This window comes from Symphalangus syndactylus, chromosome 18 (assembly GCF_028878055.3).
Source record: "Symphalangus syndactylus isolate Jambi chromosome 18, NHGRI_mSymSyn1-v2.1_pri, whole genome shotgun sequence".
NCBI lineage: Eukaryota > Metazoa > Chordata > Mammalia > Primates > Hylobatidae > Symphalangus > Symphalangus syndactylus.
In genome coordinates, this window is record NC_072440.2 from 72150745 (window position 1) to 72158312 (window position 7568).

The window sequence follows — 7568 nt, forward strand, 5'->3', positions numbered from 1 at the left end:
AGCATCCATGTTTTCCTGGCCATGGCAAACTTTCAAACCTCCAGCCCTTCATACTCATCTCCTCTGCCTCCACTCTCTCATCTGAAAGGCTCCTCCTCATGCTTCAATACCCAGCTTCAATATCCCCCTCTCTGAGGCCTCCTAGCAGAATTAATTGCCCCTCACCTGAGAAGGGTCCTGTAGCAGGGCCTTCCGTCCTTGCTCAGGACGTAATCACATTGCAATCACATTGCATTAGCAGTGCTTGTTGGAAAGTAGGGTCTCCAACCCAGCTGTAAGTAATTTGAGGGTGGGCGCTATGTTCTCTTCATCTTCTATCCAGACCCCAGTACAGGCCTGGCACACAGTAAAAGCTAATAAATGCTTGATGAATGAATTAATACTTAAAGGCAGCTCTGAAGGATAGCAAAGGCTCACATGCACAGCCTGAGAGAGTACAGAGTTGACCTGAGTGGGGACCCAGAGTCAGCAGCATCAGCACCCACACACCCAGGAGCCTGTCAGCAATGCACAGTTCAGGACCCACCCCAGACTTACTGAATCAGAGGCCGCTTTCACACAAGATGGCCAAGGGACCTCTTTGCATTTTAAAGTTTGAGAAATTCTGCCAAGGGCAACCTTACCCTTCTGCATTCATAATTGAAGGGATTATAACCAAAGTTGATGTCATCCACACAGAACACCTGTAGAGGCTCTGTCAGATGAAGCCACTTTCTTCTCCCCTTGGGAGAACTCTCAACTTGACATGTTCTGGAAAACTGAGGGGCCCAGGGAGAGCCCTTTATTTTCTCTTACCCAGGACACAGCTGGTGGGTAGCATTCTGAGAAGAGGGCAGACACCACTTCCTCCCTTGGCCGAACCCTTGCCATTGCAAAGGCTTCCAAGAAAGATACACAGAGCTTAGTTCTGGTCGAAAAGTCTCCACTTATCTAAGAATGCAATCAATAATGGCAAGGGGAAATCAATGGGGCCAGGAGATCTATCTCTCTGTGTATTTATGGAGCGTGGATCCCTGGTTGGCAGGAGGCTTCAGCGGACCGGATGGAGCCTGTGCCTGCTTCCCGGAGATCCTGATTCCCTTTCCAAGAATTATGGGGTGTCCTTTGTCTCTGCTCGATAACACCCTGGAGTTACAGAACCATTTACAAATGAATTGGCTCATTTTTCTCCCTTCCCCTTGCTTATAGTGACAGGTCACCCTTGCCAAGGAGTTATTAAAGGGACAGATAGGACACTTCGCACATTCCATCTGGCCCATGTCTGGCTCCACCAGCCTTCCCGTCAGCGGCAGGCCCCAAAGCTCTAACTCCTTGTCAGAGATATAACATTCCAGGAAAAAAAAAAAAAAAACGGTAAAAAAACTTGAGGCAAGGGTATTTTATTTTATTCCAAGTATTTTCCATTTTTTTCATAGAATTTCCAATTATCCCTCACCTCTAAATATGCTATTCCTAAAAGTCTCATGAGCAAACTGAATGACAATGCATGGTTTATTTTCCCCAAAGTTAGCAAAACCATCTCCTAAAATTAAATTTACCTCCAGAGGAGGATTTAGACAAGCCACTTAACCTCTCTGGTCTCAGTTTCCCCATCTATGAGGATGACAATCCCAGCTGCTGAAGTCACTTCAAGGAAAGTGCTTCATACGGTGCGTGAAGCCTAGGAGATACTCAATAGTTATTCGTTCATATTTATCTACAAAGTATTATTATTAGAATATTAATTGCCATTTCCTGAGCTCTTACATATCTCAGGCTCTGTATGAAGTTGTCGGAACTTTTCACAGGCAGTGGCTTGAGCAGAGGTTGAAGCTTTGGCCCTGCCATTTACTAGCTGGGGATGGGGTGTTGGGCCATCATGGGAAAATCAACATCCCTCTAGGCTTGTACCCAGGGCGCCTGCCAGGTGGGGGTGGAGATCCTGCATGAAGCCGCACTGAGATGAAGGTGCCTAATGTAGCCTCAGCTCCACTCTGTGCGGCAACAATTCTATTAAGAATTAATCCCTGTCCAGAGCGATCTGAGCTCCTCCTGGAAGCATCTGCTAAGGATTCTGAGGTGATGTTGTGTATCTCGGTCCCTGGGAATGGAGCTTTTGGGGTAGTTGGTAATACTAATAAACTCAGAGCTATATTTAGTTCTGGTCTTTAGTGTTCTCTACAGCTCACATGACTGTCTCCCTGTCCAGGGCTGCGTTACGGCTCACTAGAAGGCAGCTTTTCCAAACTTATCAAATGGGTCATGCCCAGCTCATCTCTGTAAGAATGGAAAGCCTCCTGAGAATGTGCTCTATGACCTTCCACTCACCCCTAGATTAGGATATGTGGGATGCCCATAAGCCCCCACATCCAAAATACTCTACTCTTGCAGAGTAAAAAAAAAAAACAAAAAACACCAGCCAGGCGCAGTGGCTCACACCTGTAATCCCAGCACTTTGGGAGGCCGAGGCAGGTGGATCACGAGGTCAGGAGTCCGAGACCAGCCTGGCCAATGTGGTGAAACTCTGTCTCTACTAAGGATACAAAAATTAGCTGGGCATGGTGGTGCACACCTGTAGTCCCAGCTACTCTGGAGGTTGAAGCAGGAGAATCGCTTTCACCCGGGAGGTGGAGGTTGGAGTGAGCCGAGATCGCATCATTGCACTCCAGCCAGGGCAACAGGGCGAGACTGTCTCAAAAAAAAAAAAAAAAAAAAAAAACCTATATTCTGTAGCAGACTGGCTAACAAACCAATTCTGTAACAGAACAATTCTTCCTCCTTCCAAGTATCCATATCCTTTGCCAGGTAACTGCCCCACACCCCTGACTCTGGGCTCAGTGGCGGGGCTTTGTCCAGACGCATGAGAACGCACCTGCTCATTTTCTTCTCACGCTTCCATTTGCTGTCATGAGAAGGACGTGCCTGAGACAGCCCACCATTCATGACAGCATAGATTTTTCTATTTATTACAACCACTTCCTGGCAGATGGCAACAAAGTGTCTAATTTTCTCAAAGGTGGGCTAGCAGAGGTCCCAATACGATTCTTCCCCACACCCCAGTACTGACTTCATTTCCTGTGTATTTCTCAAAGCAGTCCCCCTTCTCTGCTTGCATGGTTTTTCTTTTTTTTTTTTTTTTTTTTTTTTTTGAGACAGAGTCTCGCTCTGTCGCCCAGGCTGGAGTGCAGTGGCGCGATCTCGGCTCACTACAACCTCTGCTTCCCAGGTTCAAGCGATTCTCCTGCCTCAGCCTACTGAGTAGCTGGGATTACAGGCACGTGCCACCATGCTTGGCTGTTTTTCGTATTTTTAGTTGAGACAGGGTTTCACCAAGTTGGCCAGGCTGGTCTCGAACTCCTGACCTCAAGTGATCCACCTGCCTCAGCCTCCCAAAGTGCTGGGATTACAGGAGAGAAAAACTGTGCCCAGTGCTTTGTGCTTTATAAATATGTTCTGAATGAATGAAGGAAGCATCAGTGATAGAGATGTTAGCAGAAAATAGTAAGATAAGAATACGAGAAAATATTAAATATGTTTTTGTTGTCGTTGTTGTTTTAGAAAGTGTCTTACCCTGTCACCCAGGCTGGAGTGCAGTGGCACGATCTCGGTTCACTGCAACCTCCACCTCCCAGATTCAAGCGATTCTCATGCCTCACTCTCCCAAATAGCTGGGATTATAAGCACGTGCCACCACACCAGGGTAATTTATTGTTTTCGTTTTTGAGACAGAGTTTTGCTCTGTTGCCCAGGCTGGAGTGCAGTGGCGCGATCTCAGCTCGCTGCAACCTCCGCCTCCCGGGTTCAAGCGATTTTCCTGCCTCAGTCTCCCGAGTAGCTGGGACTACAGGCACGTGCCACCACGCCTAGCTAATTTTTTGTATTTTTAGTAGACATAGGGTTTCACCATGTTGGCCAGGCTGGTCTCAAATTCCTGAGACCAGGAATTTGAGGCCATCTCCAGTCCCATTCTGTGCCCACGTTGTGCCCAGCTCCTGACTCTCCCAGGTCCAGGGAGGACAGTGCTATCTCCATTTCTGCTTTGGTGGAGCTGTAATCACAACATGCCATGCTGCTAAGAACATGTTTCTATGGGGCTGTTTCCATGTGTGCCATCTCCTTAGTCTACTGCCTTCTCCAGGATAGAACTATTTCCTCAGTCCTCACTAAGTGAAGTATGGCTTCATCACCAAGCATCTGTGAGATCCTACATGACTCCTATGCCTTCCCTGGCCTTTTTTCCCCCACATAGAAATTACCAGATCTGGACCGGGTGACGGACAATGTCCAGGATCTGTTTCCCTTCCAAGAGCTGTGAGTCCATTAGAAAGATTCCTACAGCCCAGAATTTTCAAGGGGGTGGGAGAAGGAAGGAAAGATTCTCCTTTCTTTGCTGAACCACTAAAGGATCATTAAGCACCCAAAAGTCTAAGGCAACACAAAAATGCTTAATAATTGCCAGGGATTATCTATGAGGAATGGAAGAGAGGAAAGAAATGGGGAAATGAACGATCTCAAGCTGGCAAAGTGATTTTGCTCCCAGAGGACCAAGAAAGATGCTTAAAATTCAACTCCTTTTGAAGACAAAATGAAGGACTGAGTGAGCCAGGGGTTGCAGGTCGGGGGCTAACTCTGTGGAGAAGGATGTGGGCCATTCCCAAAGGAAACTGGCAGGGTTGGGGGTTAACCTGAATGACACCAGCTCCCTGCCCCTATTTGAAAAGAAGCTTTGAACAAAGAGAACAGGTTTGCCACAAGTATTACAGAACCAGGATTAATATCATTATATTCAAATATATCATACAAATAGATAAGAAGAAAAAAACATTAACCCCAGTAGATAAATGAGCAAAGAACATAAACAGACTGTTCATAAAGGAAAAAATAAGTCACTTTTCTGTTAATAAACAAAATACTGCAAACCCTCACTAACAAAGACATGTACCTTAAAATGACAACTAGACACAAATTTTTACCCATAACATAAACAGAGTTGTTTTCTATTAAGGAGTGTTCATTAGAACATGTCAAAAGCTGAGATAATATTGTCTTTGTTTCCTTGGGCTGCAATAGCAAAATACCATCAACTGGGTGGTTGGTAAATAACAGAAATTTATTTGTTATGGTTCTAGAGGCTGGAAATCCAAGATCAAGGTACTAGAAGATTCAGTGATGCTGAGGACCCATTTCCCCTTAGACGGTAACTTCTCACTGTGTCCTTACACAGTGGAAAAGGCAAGAGGTCTCCCTCGTGTTTCTTTTATAAGGGCACCGATCTTTTTACAAGAGTCTCACCTCCTAATACCATCACCTTGAGGGTTATGATTTCAACATATAAATTTTGGGAGGACACAAATATTCAGACCACAGCAGATTCACTTCCTGATAAGCGGGTCAATGTGTCCAATTTTCTTTGAAATATGTAACAATAGTCATAAAAAGTTCATATCCTTTGGCCCTGTAATTTCCATCCCTAGAAATTTAACCCAAGAAAATAATTAAAGATATGAACACAGTACCTATATAGGAATAGTCATCACAGGATTAATTACAGTAGAGAAATATTGGAAGCAACCCGGTTGTCAAACAAGGAAATGGCTAAGTGAAGGTACATTCACATAATGAAATACATGCAGGCGTTAGAAGTTATGTTTTCAAAAAACACTTCAATAGCATGAAGAATTTCTTCTAATATAATGTTGAGTGAAAATACAAGCTGGGAAAACTGAATATGTCATAATATCCATAGGTAAAAATGTGTACTTTTGGAATATATAAGCATGGGCATAGAAAAGAAGGTAGAAGAGGCTGGGTGCAGTGGCTCACATCTGTAATCCCAGCACTTTGGGAGGCTGTGGAGGGCGGATCACAAGGTCAGGAAATCAAGACCATCCTGGCTGGTGGAAACTCCGTCTCCACTAAAAATACAAAAAAGTAGCCAGGTGTGGTGGCAGGCACCTGTAGTCCCAGCTACTTGGGAGGCTGAGGGAGGACAATCACTGGAACCCAGGAGCGGAGGTTGCAGTGAGCCAAGATAGCGCCACTGCACTCAAGCCTGGCGACAGAGTGAGACTCCGTCTCAAAAAAAAAAAAAAAAAGTGGAAGAAAATACATCAAAATGCTAACAGTCATCAGGACTCGGCTAACAGTCATCAGAGCAGAAAAACAACCAGAAAAAAAGTCTCATGGTGGCCAACATACACCAGGAAAACAAAGAAACAGGGAAGCCTATTCAGAATAGAGAGGAAGACCACCCTTGGGAGGAGGAAAAGACCACAGCCTACAGGAAAGAATAAACAGAAACAGGCTCGCCGACTTGCCCCTAATTTTCTTTGTTTCTTTTAAGTTCTGGGATACATGTGCAGAATGTGCAGCTTTGTTACATAGGTATACATGTGCCATGGTGGTTTGCTGCGCCTTTCAACCCGTCATCTAGGTTTTTTGTTGTTGTTGTTGTTGTTGTTGTTTTGTTTGTTTGTTTGAGATGGAGTCTCGCTCTGTCGCCCAGGCTGGAGTGCAGTGGCACGATCTCAGCTCACTGCAAGCTCGCCTGCCAGGTTCACGACATTCTCGTGCCTCAGCCTCCCAAGTAGCTGAGACTACCGGCACTCGCCACCACACCCAGCTAATTTTGTTTTTGTATTTTTAGTAGAGACAGGGTTTCACCGTGTTAGCCAGAATGGTCTCGATCTCCTGACCTCGTCATCCACCCGCCTCAGACTCCCAAAGTACTGGGATTACAGGCGTGAGCCACCACGCCTGACCTATCTAGGTTTTAAGCCATGCATACATTAGGTACTTCTCCTAATGATATCCCTCCCCTTTCCCTCCACGTCTCTGACAGGCCCCGGTGTGTGATGTTCCCCTCCCTGTGTCCATGTGTTCTCATTGTTCAATTCCCACTTATGGGTGAGAACATGCAGTGTTTGCTTTTCTGTTCCCCTGTTAGTTTGCTGAGAATGATGGTGTCCAGCTTCATCCACGTCCCTGCAAAGGACATGAACTCATTCTTTGTTATTGGCCCCTAATTTTCAATGGGCCATACCCAATAGGCAGGTCAATGATGAGATGAATAGAGGTGGAGATGATATGGAAATGTTCATGGAGGAGATGAGAGGAATCAGGAGAGAATAGGGAGATACAATTGAGGAATTGTCTGTGTATCCTTACAGGAAGCTCTCTAATCCCCATGGCCATCATGATGAATTTTGCCAGTGCCTGGACTCCTGCCATTTTCCATGAGGTTAATATTGTGATTCCCATTGTTTTCTTTTTCCTTGCATTTTCCTAATATATCTTTACTCATTTGCTGTGAACCTTATGTTACTTCCATGTGTCAGGTGAGTCTTGTGCTTCCAGCTTCTAGCTTGATGTTTGTAAATAATCGATAAATATCAATAAATAAAGCCTTTGTACCCAGTCTGTTTCTGTCATCAGTAGAACTTTGCTCATTTGCATGGAAAAAATGCAAAGTTAATAGAGCAATTAAAAAGCAGTCTATACATTTATTATTGTCTCATTTTTAAGAATGTATACTTATGGAGGGCAGTTCCAAGATGGCCAAATAGGAACAGCTCCAGCCTACAGCTCCC

General features: G+C 45.0%; 1 pseudogene; it reads left to right on the forward strand.

Moving 5' to 3' along the window:
• The first annotated feature begins 6161 nt into the window (after nucleotides 1-6161).
• On the forward strand, nucleotides 6162-7218 carry LOC129467535 (protein BEX3-like; annotated as a pseudogene).
• The last annotated feature ends 350 nt before the right edge of the window (nucleotides 7219-7568 follow it).